Consider the following 19,191-nt stretch of genomic DNA (forward strand, 5'->3'; position numbering starts at 1 on the left):
CCAGAATGTGTAATTATTGTTTTTTGCGTTTGACCTGTTGGATCTAAAATGGATCACTGCAGACAAAACGATCATGTGTGACATCAAAGACATAAACCAACTCCGTCTGGCTGATAAATGATCAGTGTTTTATCTCAGACTGGAACAAGGCTACAGACGAGAGCTGAGCTGAGCTTCACAGGATTATAGCAAATAAATAAGTGCGGGGTTCGTGTTATAAACCTAAAGGAATCACACAATAACACATATAACACATGTGATCTGCCAATTATGCATATGCACCAATATACACCCATACACACCCCTAAACACCTCTGCATGTGCACCTATATACACCCATACATACCCCTAAACACCCCTGCATGTGCACCTATATACACCCAAACACACCCCTAAACACCCCTGCATGTGCACCTATATACACCCATACACACCCCTATACACCCCTGCATGTGCACCTATATACACCCATACACACCCCTATACACCCCTGCATGTGCACTCATATACACCCATACACACCCCTATACACCCCTGCATGTGCACCTATATACACCCATACACACCCCTAAACACCCCTGCATGTGCACCTATATACACCCATACACACCCCTATACACCCCTGCATGTGCACCTATATACACCCATACACACCCCTATACACCCCTGCATGTGCACCTATATACACCCATACACACCCCTACACACCCCTGCATGTGCACCTATATACACCCATACACACCCCTATACACCCCTGCATGTGCACCTATATACACCCATACACACCCCTAAACACCCCTGCATGTGCACCTATATACACCCATACACACCCCTAAACACCCCTGCATGTGCACCTATATACACCCATACACACCCCTATACACCCCTGCATGTGCACCTATATACACCCATACACACCCCTATACACCCCTGCATGTGCACTCATATACACCCATACACACCCCTATACACCCCTGCATGTGCACCTATATACACCCATACACACCCCTATACACCCCTGCATGTGCACCAATATACACCCATACACACCCCTATACACCCCTGCATGTGCACTCATATACACCCATACACACCCCTAAACACCCCTGCATGTGCACCTATATACACCCATACACACCCCTATACACCCCTGCATGTGCACCTATATACACCCATACACACCCCTATACACCCCTGCATGTGCACTCATATACACCCATACACACCCCTATACACCCCTGCATGTGCACCTATATACACCCATACACACCCCTATACACCCCTGCATGTGCACCCATATACACCCATACACAGCCCTATACACCCCTGCATGTGCACTCATATACACCCATACACACCCCTGCATGTGCACTCATATACACCCATACACACCCCTGCATGTGCACTCATATACACCCATACACACCCCTACACACCCCTGCATGTGCACCCATATACATCCATACACACCCCTATACACCCCTGCATGTGCACTCATATACACCCATACACACCTCTACACACCCCTGCATGTGCACCTATATACACCCATACACACCCCTACACACCCCTGCATGTGCACCTATATACACCCATACACACCCCTACACACCCCTGCATGTGCACCCATATACACCCATACACACCCCTATACACCCCTGCATGTGCACCCATATACACCCATACACACCCCTATACACCCCTGCATGTGCACCTATATACACCCCTAGCCACCCCTATACACCCCTGCATGTGCACTCATATACACCCATACACACCCCTACACACCCCTGCATGTGCACCCATATACACCCATACACACCCCTACACACCCCTGCATGTGCACCTATACACACCCCTACACACCCCTGCATGTGCACTCATACACACCCCTACACACCCCTGCATGTGCACCCATATACACCCCTGCATGTGCACCCCTACACACCCCTGCATGTGCACCCATACACACCCCTACACACCCCTGCATGTGCACCCATATACACCCCTACACACCCCTGCATGTGCACCTATATACACCCATACACACCCCTATACACCCCTGCATGTGCACCCATATACACCCATACACAGCCCTATACACCCCTGCATGTGCACTCATATACACCCATACACACCCCTGCATGTGCACTCATATACACCCATACACACCCCTGCATGTGCACTCATATACACCCATACACACCCCTACACACCCCTGCATGTGCACCCATATACATCCATACACACCCCTATACACCCCTGCATGTGCACTCATATACACCCATACACACCCCTACACACCTCTGCATGTGCACCTATATACACCCATACACACCCCTACACACCCCTGCATGTGCACCCATATACACCCATACACACCCCTATACACCCCTGCATGTGCACCCATATACACCCATACACACCCCTATACACCCCTGCATGTGCACCTATATACACCCCTAGCCACCCCTATACACCCCTGCATGTGCACTCATATACACCCATACACACCCCTACACACCCCTGCATGTGCACCCATATACACCCATACACACCCCTACACACCCCTGCATGTGCACCTATACACACCCCTACACACCCCTGCATGTGCACTCATACACACCCCTACACACCCCTGCATGTGCACCCATATACACCCCTGCATGTGCACCCATACACACCCCTACACACCCCTGCATGTGCACCCATATACACCCCTACACACCCCTGCATGTGCACCCATACACACCCCTACACACCCCTGCATGTGCACCTATACACACCCCTACACACCCCTGCATGTGCACCCATACACACCCCTACACACCCCTGCATGTGCACCCATATACACCCCTGCATGTGCACCCATACACATCCTACACACCCCTGCATGTGCACCCATACACACCCCTGCATGTGCACCCATATACACCCCTACACACCCCTGCATGTGCACCCATACACACCCCTATACACCCCTGCATGTGCACCTATATACACCCATACACACCCCTATACACCCCTGCATGTGCACTCATATACACCCATACACACCCCTATACACCCCTGCATGTGCACCTATATACACCCATACACACCCCTATACACCCCTGCATGTGCACCAATATACACCCATACACACCCCTATACACCCCTGCATGTGCACTCATATACACCCATACACACCCCTAAACACCCCTGCATGTGCACCTATATACACCCATACACACCCCTATACACCCCTGCATGTGCACCTATATACACCCATACACACCCCTATACACCCCTGCATGTGCACTCATATACACCCATACACACCCCTATACACCCCTGCATGTGCACCTATATACACCCATACACACCCCTATACACCCCTGCATGTGCACCCATATACACCCATACACAGCCCTATACACCCCTGCATGTGCACTCATATACACCCATACACACCCCTGCATGTGCACTCATATACACCCATACACACCCCTGCATGTGCACTCATATACACCCATACACACCCCTACACACCCCTGCATGTGCACCCATATACATCCATACACACCCCTATACACCCCTGCATGTGCACTCATATACACCCATACACACCTCTACACACCCCTGCATGTGCACCTATATACACCCATACACACCCCTACACACCCCTGCATGGGCACCTATATACACCCATACACACCCCTACACACCCCTGCATGTGCACCCATATACACCCATACACACCCCTATACACCCCTGCATGTGCACCCATATACACCCATACACACCCCTATACACCCCTGCATGTGCACCTATATACACCCCTAGCCACCCCTATACACCCCTGCATGTGCACTCATATACACCCATACACACCCCTACACACCCCTGCATGTGCACCCATATACACCCATACACACCCCTACACACCCCTGCATGTGCACCTATACACACCCCTACACACCCCTGCATGTGCACTCATACACACCCCTACACACCCCTGCATGTGCACCCATATACACCCCTGCATGTGCACCCCTACACACCCCTGCATGTGCACCCATACACACCCCTACACACCCCTGCATGTGCACCCATATACACCCCTACACACCCCTGCATGTGCACCTATATACACCCATACACACCCCTATACACCCCTGCATGTGCACCCATATACACCCATACACAGCCCTATACACCCCTGCATGTGCACTCATATACACCCATACACACCCCTGCATGTGCACTCATATACACCCATACACACCCCTGCATGTGCACTCATATACACCCATACACACCCCTACACACCCCTGCATGTGCACCCATATACATCCATACACACCCCTATACACCCCTGCATGTGCACTCATATACACCCATACACACCCCTACACACCTCTGCATGTGCACCTATATACACCCATACACACCCCTACACACCCCTGCATGTGCACCCATATACACCCATACACACCCCTATACACCCCTGCATGTGCACCCATATACACCCATACACACCCCTATACACCCCTGCATGTGCACCTATATACACCCCTAGCCACCCCTATACACCCCTGCATGTGCACTCATATACACCCATACACACCCCTACACACCCCTGCATGTGCACCCATATACACCCATACACACCCCTACACACCCCTGCATGTGCACCTATACACACCCCTACACACCCCTGCATGTGCACTCATACACACCCCTACACACCCCTGCATGTGCACCCATATACACCCCTGCATGTGCACCCATACACACCCCTACACACCCCTGCATGTGCACCCATATACACCCCTACACACCCCTGCATGTGCACCCATACACACCCCTACACACCCCTGCATGTGCACCTATACACACCCCTACACACCCCTGCATGTGCACCCATACACACCCCTACACACCCCTGCATGTGCACCCATATACACCCCTGCATGTGCACCCATACACATCCTACACACCCCTGCATGTGCACCCATACACACCCCTGCATGTGCACCCATATACACCCCTACACACCCCTGCATGTGCACCCATACACACCCCTACACACCCCTGCATGTGCACTCATACACACCCCTACACACCCCTGCATGTGCACCCATATACACCCCTGCATGTGCACCCATACACACCCCTACACACCCCTGCATGTGCACCCATACACACCCCTACACACCCCTGCATGTGCACCCATATACACCCCTACACACCCCTGCATGTGCACCCATACACACCCCTACACACCCCTGCATGTGCACCTATACACACCCCTACACACCCCTGCATGTGCACTCATACACACCCCTACACACCCCAGCATGTGCACCCATATACACCCCTGCATGTGCACCCATACACACCCCTACACACCCCTGCATGTGCACCCATATACACCCCTACACACCCCTGCATGTGCACCCATACACACCCCTACACACCCCTGCATGTGCACTCATACACACCCCTACACACCCCTGCATGTGCACCCATATACACCCCTGCATGTGCACCCATACACACCCCTACACACCCCTGCATGTGCATCCATACACACCCCTACACACCCCTGCATGTGCACCCATATACACCCCTACACACCCCTGCATGTGCACCCATACACACCCCTACACACCCCTGCATGTGCACCTATACACACCCCTACACACCCCTGCATGTGCACTCATACACACCCCTACACACCCCAGCATGTGCACCCATATACACCCCTGCATGTGCACCCATACACACCCCTACACACCCCTGCATGTGCACCCATACACACCCCTACACACCCCTGCATGTGCACCCATATACACCCCTACACACCCCTGCATGTGCACCCATATACACCCCTGCATGTGCACCCATACACACCCCTACACACCCCTGCATGTGCACCCATACACACCCCTACACACCCCTGCATGTGCACCCATATACACCCCTACACACCCCTGCATGTGCACCCATACACACCCCTACACACCCCTGCATGTGCACCCATACACACCCCTACACACCCCTGCATGTGCACCCATATACACCCCTACACACCCCTGCATGTGCACCCATACACACCCCTACACACCCCTGCATGTGCACTCATACACACCCCTACACACCCCAGCATGTGAACCCATATACACCCCTGCATGTGCACCCATACACACCCCTACACACCCCAGCATGTGAACCCATATACACCCCTGCATGTGCACCCATACACACCCCTACACACCCCTGCATGTGCACCCATACACACCCCTGCATGTGCACCCATATACACCCCTTCACACCCCTGCATGTGCACCCATACACACCCCTACACACCCCTGCATGTGCACCCATACACACCCCTACACACCCCTGCATGTGCACCCATACACACCCCTACATTCCCATCACCCCCCCCCCCCAATCCTACCCCACCCCCTTTTTTGATTGATGGTTCTTGTATTTAGCTGGTTGCCATTTTTTTTAAGTGTAAATGAGGTTCAGATTCAGCAAGAACATTTTGAAGATGATTATCTCCTGAAAATAATCAAATACTATAAATCTAACAGAAGATTAAAATCAGGGACAAAACATTCCCAGCTGAATCACAAGCAGGGTTTTTTTTCCTCTTGTCTGACGCTGATACACTAAACACGTTCAGTTCTTGCCAAACTATTAGGAGGCAGTGAACCTTTAACTCTGAAAATCAATATAGAAAAAGACTGCAGGCTTTTTCAATGCAGATATTCATTTCGTGTACATAATCACACCATCACATGTTATTTATATGTGTACGATAATATTTTGATTATTTACAAGAGTCAGCATTCCACCACAGACTCGTTACTGAGTTGAAGAGGTTTTTAATCCCAGGTAGACATGATAATTAAAAGATTTGGGTATTAACAGATAATCAGGTGTAATGGTGGTTGTGGATTTCATCACTGTAACAGTATTACATTAAACATAACCCTGAGACCACATACTGAATTGTGCACACATTGAACCATATGATAATGAGTGAATGTAAATCATGTGAATGTAGAGACGTGCACTGAGGCATCAGGTGAAGACAGTTAAAGTCCTGGGTGTGTTTGTGGAGACACACAGGATGTAGAAGGGACAGTGACGAATAGTAAGAGAGAGTTCAGGTGTGGCGAACGCACCAGTGAGACGCAATAAAAACTGCTGCAACGGTGAGAGAAAAGAAGAAGCAAAAAAGTGAATTGATCATAATCTTTCTAAACCTTTTGACTCATTTGGCAGAAATAACTCACTTACAGCCCACTTACAGAAAACTGCTGCACAAAGACAGGATTTGCTAAATATTTGCATGGATTTGCATACGTTTGCATAACTCTGGCCAGATGGCTTGAAGCACCGCCCTGGAGTTTTGTCCTGTCTGCTGTGTGTCTCGCTCTGTCTCTCTGCTCTCTCACAGTCTGAGACTCAGGGCTGCAACTGTCTCAGTTCCTGCTGCACACCCTCGTCTGTCTGTATCTGCAAAGAGAAAGAGAGACAGAGAGAGAGAGAGAGAGAGAGAGAGAGAGAGAGAGAGAGAGAGAGAGAGAGAGAGAGAGAGAGAGAGAGAGAGATGAAGGGGTAGGTGTAGGTCAGACACACCCAGACTTTAGTCAGTTTCTGCACCATGAGAAAAGAGAAAGAGAGAGAGAGAGAGAGAGAGAGAGAGAGAGAGAGAGAGAGAGAGAGAGAGAGAGAGAGAGAGAGAGAGAGAGAGAGCAGAAAGTGAGAAAGTTCATCAGTCAGCATTGACTCAGAGGGAAAAACCCAGACATGTGGTAAGACAGCCAAGAGGGGAAAGACTTTCTACAGAGTGTAAACACAACTCAGACCTTCTTACTAAAAAGAAATCTGTGTTTTACACAAATGCTGGCTGTCTGCTGTTCCTCCTGTCCCACCATCTCAGACACATTGCTCACGTCTTCGGGACAATGTGACATTCCTTTCTCCAACAGATCAGTGTCTGGGTTCAGGGTTCTCCCTAAATTTCCTGTCAGGCCCAAAACACTCAGTGCTCAAGTAAAAGTCCCCATGCAAAAATACCTGGCAACCCCAGGTCTATTTAAGAGCATTAATCCTGAGTGTTCAGCATTTCACTTATCAGGTTTAATGTGTGATTTATTTATTTATCCCCGTAGGGAAAGTACATTTGCAGCATACTCACACAGACATTTAAAAATGTCACAGTTGCCATGAATATATATACACATAAACATGCTTCTATGAAGCAGCTGGAGACCCGAGCATGAGGAGAGACGGTCAGAGAGCTGAATCACACTGATCAACATCGTGACAGGTTCATGTCTCTTCCTCTTCCACAGACGATTTGTGCAATTCCCAGCTGAATCATGTGTTTAATTATAGGTCTTTCCATCAGAGCAATGAAGCTAAAGTGAACGCTGTTACTGAGAATAGCTGAAGTGCACGTCTGGTGTGACACATCGTGATGCAAGTGAACACCCAAACACACACTAATTCTGACCCACAATTATCCTATTTCAAAGCTCTTCAAAAAAAAATAAAGCAGTGAATCATTTGCAAACTTTGAAGGCCCCAGATCTCATCTCTCGTCTCTCAAAGGACAACATCTGAGTCAATACATTTCCAGCTTCTTGAATTTTCAGTATTTAGAAGAAACTTTATTCTTCAGAAGCAAGGAAAAGTGTCCAAAAACAAGAGTGTTTGTTTTCCGAAATGATTTCTCTTTTCATCTCTTAGCATTTACTTCGAAGAGACGGAAGAAATGAACTGATCATCAATTGCAAACATCTGCTAAGATAATACCATGAAAGGCTTCAAAGAAGTGTGAGTAATCCATGATTCACTGCAGAATTGTCAGAGGTTTGGACGGGTTCATAAACCAAACCTTTTTTTTTTTTAAAGCAAATGAATCATTACTGGAGACCCAGAGATCTCCAAAGACTTTTCACTTAACACACAATCAATTACTTTACATGCTCACACCAAATAATTCCCCCAAAGGCAAGTAGATAAAAGCGCTTAAGAAAATCTCCAACACCAGAATAAATGACACAGGAGAGGAACCATGGAGGACATCACCTCACTGATAGCTGCTCAAAAAGGCTACCATTATTCTATGCCCTCTTGGAATCCAGGTGTATGCATAGAAGTATCAGTAAAGACTAAAAGTATTCAGGTGTGGTTTGAAACCTGAGGTTTGCGTTGTGTGTCGAGGCGTTCCATCACACACCCACACATATTATCCTGCAAGCAGGACTGATGAATCAGATGTACAGGGTATGCACTGCTTACAGAACAGAAATGTCTACATATTTATCTAGAGTGTGGGCAGGAACCGTCCTCTATTATGACAGTTACTAAGCACTGCTTTTGTAGTTATGGAGCTCTGATGTTGAAAGGGCAGGTGTACAGTCAGCTGAAAAATCCGAGCGGATCAGGCGGAGTCCCTCCAGAACACACATTCAGTTCTTCACCTCCTGCACACTGGAGAAGACACGCCTGAGGACTCGCGTTTCACTGCATATCACTACAAATATATCAGCCGTATTTCCGGTCCTGTAGAGGAAACTTGGTCACACTGTATAATACAGCTGTCAGGTCGACTTTAACAGCTCTGTGCTTTACATAGAAAAAAAAACCTTACAGCAATACATCTCACACTGAACATCAGGGTACTGTAGACCTGTGCAGATCATCTCCTGCTGCTCCTGATTAACTCACAAATATCTGCACCGACATTCAGATACTAACATTTGCATGCAGTGAAATAATTCTCCAGACCTGCTATGACTAACTGTTTGCTAGTAACACTATGAGTAACGATCCACCTGTAAACAGCTTCTGCACGTCTAAGAAGGTCTTTTGAGTCATAGCATATCTGCAGCGTAGTAAAAACTTTCTGCAGCAAATGATAGTATTGGGGCATTCCCCCATCACACTCAGCAGTATGCTGGCTCCAAAATAAGATGTTTTTCTCCTTTGTATGTGGCTCTGGAGTGTCTCCATGTGTAGTAAAGGATTTTAAACATGAAACTTCAGAGCCTCAGACAGGTGACAATGTATGAGAATACCATTAGTGTAAAAGAGAGGGGGAGACAGGATGAGGGGTTTGACCTCTTTGAGACCTCTGTTTAACTGCCCTTACACACACACACCCCCCCCTCGCCCCCCACCCACATCTTACTCACTTACACACTCATTACACATCAGTGTATTTGCATTTACTTATTTGGACACAGATCCTGGAACTGCTCTCCCCTCAGGGCTGCAGAAGAACTGTTTTAACTATAAACATGGAGTTTAGTAGAGAGTTAATTACATCATCTGCCTCAATACTGATAACACTACATCACTCTTCTATCAGCTGATCTTTTCTGTGAAAAATAATCAGCAGGGGTTTGCCTTTTTACTGATGCTGTAAATAAAAATGCTGACTTTGTGTCAGGAGTCACAGTAATTCCCCGTCACACTGCACTTTACTTTCATTACTGCATTGTATCGATCAGAAACCTAACCGCGGTCTAACAGCAGCTATGGGGGGTGCGTTAATCAGCAGGTCAGGACTACTGAAGGGCAGGAGGGCAGGAGGGCAATGGGCTTTAAAGCAGAGGTGTTTCCATATAAAGCAGCTCTGTGTAAGTTTCATTTTGTCTCATGTTTTCTTCAAGTTTGATTCAATTACGCCTGGACACGTGGTTTCTGCATTTATCCACGTCCATGTTCTAGCTGCAAGTAGTTCAGCTCCAGTTGGGCTTTTTTCTGCATGTTATTTTGAGATCCTCCCACCGCAGGGGGCAGTTCTGCAGTGGTCTACTCCTCCCCTCCAGCATTAACTCTCTCAGGTCAGGGTCACACTTTTCACTCCAGGTTTCTCTTTACTTTGGGATGAAATCTTCTCCGTGGCTTCAGTAGATTCAAATCATCTGTTGTTCCTATACTGAGTGAATAACGGAGGCACATGAAAGTGCACATCATACCGTATAATTTCAGACTGTTACATGCTGCTGATGTCTGAATGTTCTGCAGGACGAACACACACCCAAACACACCCAATATCCTCTATTGTTTAATGAGGACAGAATGAGTGACAGGAGTCGTTAATGCCAGATATTAATAACGCTAACAATTACAACACACACACACACACACACACACACACACACACACACACACACACAGGTTAGTTCTAAACAGTAACCGTGCCCCTGAAAAGGGCAGTTTATTGTTGATTGATCAGTTTGCAATCCGATTTGAACCGTTTTTACAGAAACGTGATCCAAGATCAACAGACGTGCGTTCGCTGCACTATGCTCTGAATCAAGGCCATTGTTGTAGTGAACACTGAGTGTGTTGAACATGCTCTGTGTGAAGTGACGCTGAGAAACCAAAGAAAACACTCATGGTTTCCTTAATGCACATCAGTGAGTTCTATGAGTTCTGACGTGTGAATTGGGCCTTTCTGCTACGGCTGTGTTTCAATTCTACAGCAGAGGATCTTTTATTTATTTTTATACTGTGTGAATAAGAAGTGCTTAACTAAGACTGTACATGCCTTGAGAAGACACGCCCAGAACACACACACACACACACACACACACACACACACACACACACACTTCTCCAGCTGCTGCAGCAGGAGCGCTGGTGAGGAACTGTCAGCAGTTCTTCCTGGTTTAGCAGAAATAAATCTTCTTCCCAGCTTTCCCAAGGTCTGGTGGAGACAACATGTGGGAAAGTGTTCTCCAGTGTGGAGGTGAAGTCTCTCTGAGGCACTGTGTGTTGTATTGTATGCACATATAGTGCATCAGCTTATTATGGGCTTCAGCTCAGAACGTGACAGAGGGATTTCCTGCATGTGTGAAAGACTGAATAACCTGCTGCCTGCTTCCACCTACAGCTTTGCTGAACTTAAATACACACTTTAACGCAGTCTGCAGCCACAATCAGGACAATTAGTGTCGCCTTGAGGCAAACAGCTTAGCGTGAAGATCTGCAGAACACAGCAATGACGACTTTGCTGCAGCGAAGAACACGTTGTTAATAAAGACACAATCGCGAGCGTGACTCAGCTTTACGTCTCCCGGAGGCGTATTGTGTTCTATAACTGAAGGTGTGTTTTATTTTCTATTTTTGTAACCATGTAACAGTTTGTAACATGCTGTGCTCATGTTTGGCTTTGGTGAACCTGCAATTCAGATCCCAGAACATTCAGAAAATTGATTCTAGCATGGGGTTGTGCAGTACAGTACAGCAAATGTACTTTTCAATGAACACACACACACACACACACACACACACACACACACACACACACACGGATATTAGGATGTGCTTGCAGTTATTCAGTAACACCAGTGTTTCTGTGCTTCTGTGATTAATCTCCTTTTTAATACATGATTAAATACAGAAGGTTTTTATATCAGATGATTGTGTGATTTTGACTTGTCACCTTGTGCCTACATCTACTGACCAACACATGACTGACAGCACAGTCCCAGTAAGGCAAAGTTCACATGACATGAGAAGAAGTGGGTCATGTGAGCTCACATGGCAGCGTGTGATAAATGCAGCAGGAAAGAATGTTGACTGTTATTTTTAGTGATTGTCTTTATATTGGTCCAGGACTCTGCTGCGTGATGTGTCTGAAACAGCAGCTTGAAGACACACTGTACAGAATCATTGCACTGATGAACGAGCCTGATCCTGCCAGAGAATTCCCAGTAAACAGTAAACACCAGTTGAGCTGGGTCCTGGCCCTCTGCCCACTCCAGCTATTGTGTACAGAAATCACTACAGCTCCATTTCTTAAAAGAACAGCACTGAAGTGAACTTTACTCCAGAACAGAGTGAGGCTCCGGTTCGTACACATTCATGAAACATTCATGCCAACATGAAAACAATAAACAATCTGCTGTGCACAAGAACATCCTGCAGCAACATGGTTCTGATTGTCCTGGACATGTATGACCTCTGAGCATAACACACACACACACACACACACACACACACACACACACACACACACACACACACACACACACACAAATCTTTTGAATTATGCACTGTGCTCATTAAACACACCGAGGCCCGAGACACAGGCGTGTATTTCTGTACAGTATTGTTCAAATCTCCTTTTACCAGTGACGTCATAGTACAGCAATGCCGAGCTACAGCTGTGTGTGTGTGTGTGTGTGTGTGTGTGTGTGTGTGTGTGTGTGTGTGGAAGTCCCAGCAGCTCTAATCATAAAGGGGTATTGTCCAGGCCGTGTCCTAAAAACAGTAGGTAAAGACTTGGGAATCGACGTCGTGATGAGAGTCCAGCATTGAGCAGCAGGACAATAAAGTCCACAGAGCAACAGAAAGACAGAGCTATGAGAATGGATAGTCAAGGACAAGGTTATCCTGCCCAAAAACAAGACGTTTTGTATGGTATTGTTCTCTAAGCCCATGCCTTCATGACAGAGGAGGAAATAAAGCAAAGGGAGCTCACTTACGATTACTAGCAAATTCCTCTTATAAAACAAGTCGTTGCAATGTTGCTCCAATAACTGTGTTAAACTCCACTCGGCCTGGTGCCGTCAGAAAGTGCACAGGATATCAGGAGAAGTGTCCTGCAGGAATGGAATGTCCCGGAGAGAAAGACATGTCCTGGCACAGGGATTACATAGCGGTGCATGTGGATCTCCAGTGTTGGATTCGAGGACACAGAGTCATGACCTGCTTTATTAGGAAACAGACTGAAAGCTATAATGGAAAAGGACAGTCTGAGCTGCGGCTCACAATGACCACACACACACAACCTTATTCACATTATAACCATTAATAACCCATAATAATATATATTATAGATCAGATGTTTTATAGATAATATGCATTAGATATATGTATTAGTGATTATATACAATAGAGATTATATGGGTTTATAGATTGTGTTTTATAGATTATAAATTAAGAAGTTAAAGATTATATGTCAGTTTTACCCAATAGAGGGATAGAGAGATAAAGGGATAGAGAGATTAAGGGATAGAGAAGGAAAACTTTGGTTTTGGTCTCCTGAACCATAATCATTAATCACTGCAGCAGTGTTGCATCAGTTACTCAATATGTAGATTGGAGGAAATGATGCAAAGAACTCCGCTTGAGACACACACACACACACACACACACACACACCTCTCTCTCTCTCTCGCTCGCTCGTGCGCGGTGTCATGTTACCTCTATGGCTCGTCATGACAGGAAGTCAGACGACCGGAAGTCACGACGCGCGTGAGGCGTCACGATGCGGTGAAGTGATCCTGGTGATCCTGCAACAGCGTGGCAGCTACAACACAATACATCCAATAATACACAAATCAATTATATCATATAATAAATAATCAAAATAACGTCCTGAGTGTCGCTTTCTGAATAAACACACACATCTCCAGTTCACACAGTTTCTAAAATCCTGAACTCCTGCCTGGAGAACTTTATCATCATCATCATCATGATCACGTGTGGAGTTACAGAAGAAGATCTGAAACAGTGGCTCAGTGATTTCTCCCTCACAGTGGATTCAGTTTCATTTTCATTTCAGCAGTGTGAAAGTTTATATTTTACACTTTTCACCTTCTCAATCCAGGTCTTCAGATTTATATTGAATGTTTTTTCCTTATTTATTTATTGATCATGCACTTTTTCCAGCTCAAGTATGAGACTGATAAAATCTCCTGAACTTTATCTCATAAAAGACACCATGAACCCAACAACTTCACATTCCACACTAGACTTTGCTCAAATGAAGGATCATAAAGTCAGATCTTCAGACCTTCTGTTCTGTTAGACCCTGGAGACGTTTAGCAGTTACAGGATGTTTAGTGATTAGCTTTGTTACATTCCATTTAGAGGTATGGCCAAGGATTTGGTGTTTTGTGTGTGTGTGTGTGTGTGTGTGTGTGTGTGTGTGTGTGTGTGTGTGTGTGTGTGTGTGTGTGTGTGTGTGTTTTTTGGGAGGGGGGGGGGGTTGTTGGCATGTTAGCGTGAGCTCGTACTTATTCAGTAATCTAGCCTGTTGCCAGGAGCTATGTCTGAAATGTAGTGATGCTGCTCCACAGGAATGCTGAAGCATGCTCTCCTGCTTTTCTCTTTGGGAGTGTGAGCTCAGGCGTTCCTCTGTAACTGGTCAGTGTACACAGTTAGTCTGTACTAACCTGCCCCATGTATTCTGCCACAATGACCTGCGATCATATCAGCAAGTTCATGCAGCAGGTTGAATGATGCCACAGTGTAAACTAATCCCAGCACCCTGAAAGATCTCTGTGACCACTTCCTTCAGCTAGATCACTGAGACCCCTCAGATCAAACCGTCATTCTGTTCACATCTAATGACAGAATATGCAGTAAATTTCATCATCAATTAAGTTTTTAGGAAAAACTTTTTCTAAATAAAATGATAATAGACTGCTTCTAGTTAATTATTATCAATACTTAATTTTTGCTAAAATCTACAACTTGCAGGAATCAGAAGAATATTTGTGCAGAAACTGCAAGCAGATAAAGTACAATACTGTTCATTACCAGGATCAAGTTCTTAACTACCCTTTACCACTTCATCCTTTACCCCGTTCCACCATGCAGCCTGCTGATCATACACAGTACAGGGCTCTGGGCTACATGTGGACTTGGAACTATTACTGATACTAATTCTGCATCCAGATGGTCTTTAGAGGCACAATATCGTTTGATTAAACTGGAAAAAACTGGCATTTGAATAAAATCCTGCAAATGTATGGAGCAGGAGGAGCGGATCAGTAAATTGTGGTTAAATGAGTTGCTGCAGAACGTTGTGCTCTTTGGTGTGATTGCTGTGAAAGATAATTATCTTCCTCTGAGTAGAAATGCTGCAGGGCAAAGAAGCCTCCCTGGAGCCTGTGTGCAAAATGACCATGAGAAAAAGAACGACATGCTCTCTTATTATAATGTGTCTTAGAACTTGCTGTACACACACACACACACACACACACACACACACACACACACACACACACACACACACACACACACAGAGTGGAAATGAAAGCCCATGTGCAGATTGTTATTGTGTTGTTAAGTGCCTTTACAGAGCGTCTGTGTGTTTGGATCTGCACACTGCACCTTCTCCTGCATGTGTGTAAAGAGACTCCACAGCAGTGTGCTGATTAATTAATGCATAATTGATTAAGATGGTTTGCAGAATGTAAAGGGCATTGGATTGTCTTTCCTCCTCATGCACATGTTCATGCCTTTCCCTTGTCTTTCCACTCTGTAGTTTGTAAATAAAGTTCAGAATATCCTGGAACATTCTGTTTTATTTGTACTCTCAGCTCAGTGAGCCAATCACAAGGGTAGGTGTGTGCCAGAACAACAGCGTAGGGAGGGCCTTTCCTGCTCCAGTCCACAGGAACACACTCAGTTTTATTGCACAACATATTAGGCATGTTTATGTCAAATATGTGTCTGAGAGACAGAGAGAGAGAGAGAGAGAGAGAGAGAGAGAGAGAGAGAGAGAGAGACATTGCAACTTTCACATTGATCTGTTAAGTGTATGAAGCCAGAGCTGTGATTATGAGCACATTTCTACACAGTTCAGTGCAGAAAACGTTGCACATTAAGAGCACACATGAAAAGAAGGAGACAGTCTGAACTTCTAAACTCACACACTGTACCTTACTAAACATTTTGAACAATTCTCCACCCTAAAGTCAGGAACACAAACTTCTGCATTCACACATAAACTCTTGTGATCTTAATTATGGAGTGAAGCAGCTTGCACTTGTCTGTCAGCTTTTATTAAACCTGACACCAACCCATTTTCCTCTCCAGAGGAGAAAACGTGCACCAGGCAGGAGGAACACTGAGCAGCCATGACGATGGCAATAGCATTGTTGTGGCAAGAATGTAGCTGATGGCATGACTGCAGTTTTTTCCACAGAAAGATAGGAGAGTGAAAGGAAAGAGAGAGAGAGAGAGAGAGAGAGAGAGAGAGAGAGAGAGAGAGAGAGAGAGAGAGAGAGAGAGAGAGAGAGAGAGAGAGGTGCACTGTGCAGATAGAAGGGAGGGTCTGGAAAATGCTGTTATTTTTCTCTTTCTCTGACTCGAGTTTTTTTAAGATATGGTTCATATGTTCCCTTGTTTTTGATGTTTGAATGTGGAAAATAATAAGGCATGTTTGTGCCTATGGCACAGTGTCAGTTGATCCAGCCACACACACACACACACACACACACACACACACACACACACACACACACACACACACACACACTCAGCATGTCTAGAAGAATTTTTTCCTGTAAAGTTCCTATCATGTGACTAACACTTCCAAATAAATGTGCAGTGTAAGGAGTAACGCCTGCACATGCCTCATTGTGTAAGAGATTTATACACATAAAAAAGACCTAAAAAGAACGAGTGTCTCAGCTTTCACACTCTTTCGCAGTGAATAAATGCTTGAACCCAGGCATGTTTTTGCACGGTGTGTAGGATCATCATTGCAACAGCGTCCCTCTGAATAACGTAACTGAGCTGGAAACAAGACCATCAGTCAATACCTCAAACACCAAGCTGAAAACATGCTTTGCGCATCATACAAGAAAAACAAAACAACAAGGTAACAAAGTGTAAAAGCAAGAAGAGGAAAACATCAGTGTGTTAATAAAATGACTGCACAACATGTTGTGGTGATGTTTTTATTGTAGAGGAGAGAGAGGAGAATGGGAACAATAATGACTCATCACATTTCAATTATGCATCGTGTGTGTGTGTGTGTGTGTGTGTGTGTGTGTGTGTGTGTGTGTGTGTGTGTGTGTGTGTGTGTGTGTGTGTGTGTGTGTGTGTGGAGGTAAAGGTGGAGGTGTGAAACTGGATTGGTACATGACATAATACCGGACCAGAGAGGGGGATGGATGGATGGATGGATAGATAGATAGATAGATAGATAGATAGATAGATAGATAGATAGATAGATAGATAGATAGATAGATAGATAGATAGATAGATAGATAGATAGATAGATAGATAGATAGATAGATAGATAGATAGATAGATAGAGAGAGAGAGGGGGATAGAGGGATAGAGGGATAGAGGGATAGAAAGAGAGAGCGAGAAAAAGAGAGAGAGGGGGGGGGATAGAGGGATAGAAAGAGAGAGCGAGTGAAAGAGAGAGAGAGTCTGGCTATCAGTTATCAGAAAAAGCACGTGCTGAGATGTGAGTTGTTTATGATGTCAGGTTTCATGACTGAGTGACTCCGAGAGCTGATCGAGGTGATCAAGGTTTTTTTTTAAGGAGCTCTGGTATTGCGTTAACACATCAGAACAAAAACATTTGTGTTTTACAAGAACTAGAAATCAACACCATCTCGCACTGCACTGCTGAAGGAACGATCCACTCGCCCGAATCCCCCCTGCTCACACAATCGCCTTCTTCTCTCTTCTTCTGCGTTTGTCCATTTTAGCAGCGTGGATATTTTTAGCTGGCTGTTTCCTGGTGTTCCTGCTGAGACGTATTGTACTGTACAGTGTGACCTGCTGGCTCCGGGCCGTGTCTGCACCCTTCCCTTGGTACAAAGGCTAATTTTACTGCACGTCAGCGTGATCTGAAGCTTTTTACATAGAATGTGGGTGTGATGTTTCTCAGAGAACCTCAGGGTCAAAACAGTCCAGAGCCATTATTTATAAAGGAATTAACACAGGATTCCAATAACATTTTTCTGCATCTTATTCCTCTATAACGTCCCTATTTGTGCACAGACCCGGCTCTGCTATCAAAGAAAAACTACTTTCTTTTGCATTCTTTTCTTCACATTCTTGAAAGTTTTGGCATTTTATTTCTTTTTTCTTAGTAGTCACCTCTTCTGCTGGTCGTCTTTCTGATGAATGTGTGTGTTTCCTGTAAAAGCGGTTATTTCCCAGAAGCTGAACAACCGCACGAAGAGACAATTCTTTGCCACTAACATGCATACACACTCATGTTCTTGTGCACATCACATGCAGACTGCGTGCGTTCAGTTCTTTACTCTTTCCTGGAGGCCAGATGGATTTACTCCAAAACCAAAAAACATTAATGTATTAAGGATCTGCAGCTGCATGTGGCTCAGTGGAAATGCACAGAGAAATGAAAGAGTTACTGGAACTGGACAAGGAAAAACATGTTTC

The 19,191-nt window shown here is 45.8% G+C and overlaps 1 long non-coding RNA gene across 1 annotated transcript; it reads left to right on the top strand.

Annotated features, from left to right (window-relative positions):
• Nucleotides 1–11,678: 11,678 nt before the first annotated feature.
• On the top strand, nucleotides 11,679–12,944 carry LOC310736201. The gene is made up of 2 exons (XR_014536484.1): nucleotides 11,679–12,130; nucleotides 12,643–12,944. It is a non-coding gene; the product is annotated as an uncharacterized lncRNA (long non-coding RNA).
• Nucleotides 12,945–19,191: the final 6,247 nt, after the last annotated feature.

Source organism: Silurus aristotelis (assembly GCF_946808225.1).
Source record: "Silurus aristotelis genome assembly, chromosome: 13".
Taxonomy (NCBI): Eukaryota; Metazoa; Chordata; class Actinopteri; order Siluriformes; family Siluridae; genus Silurus; species Silurus aristotelis.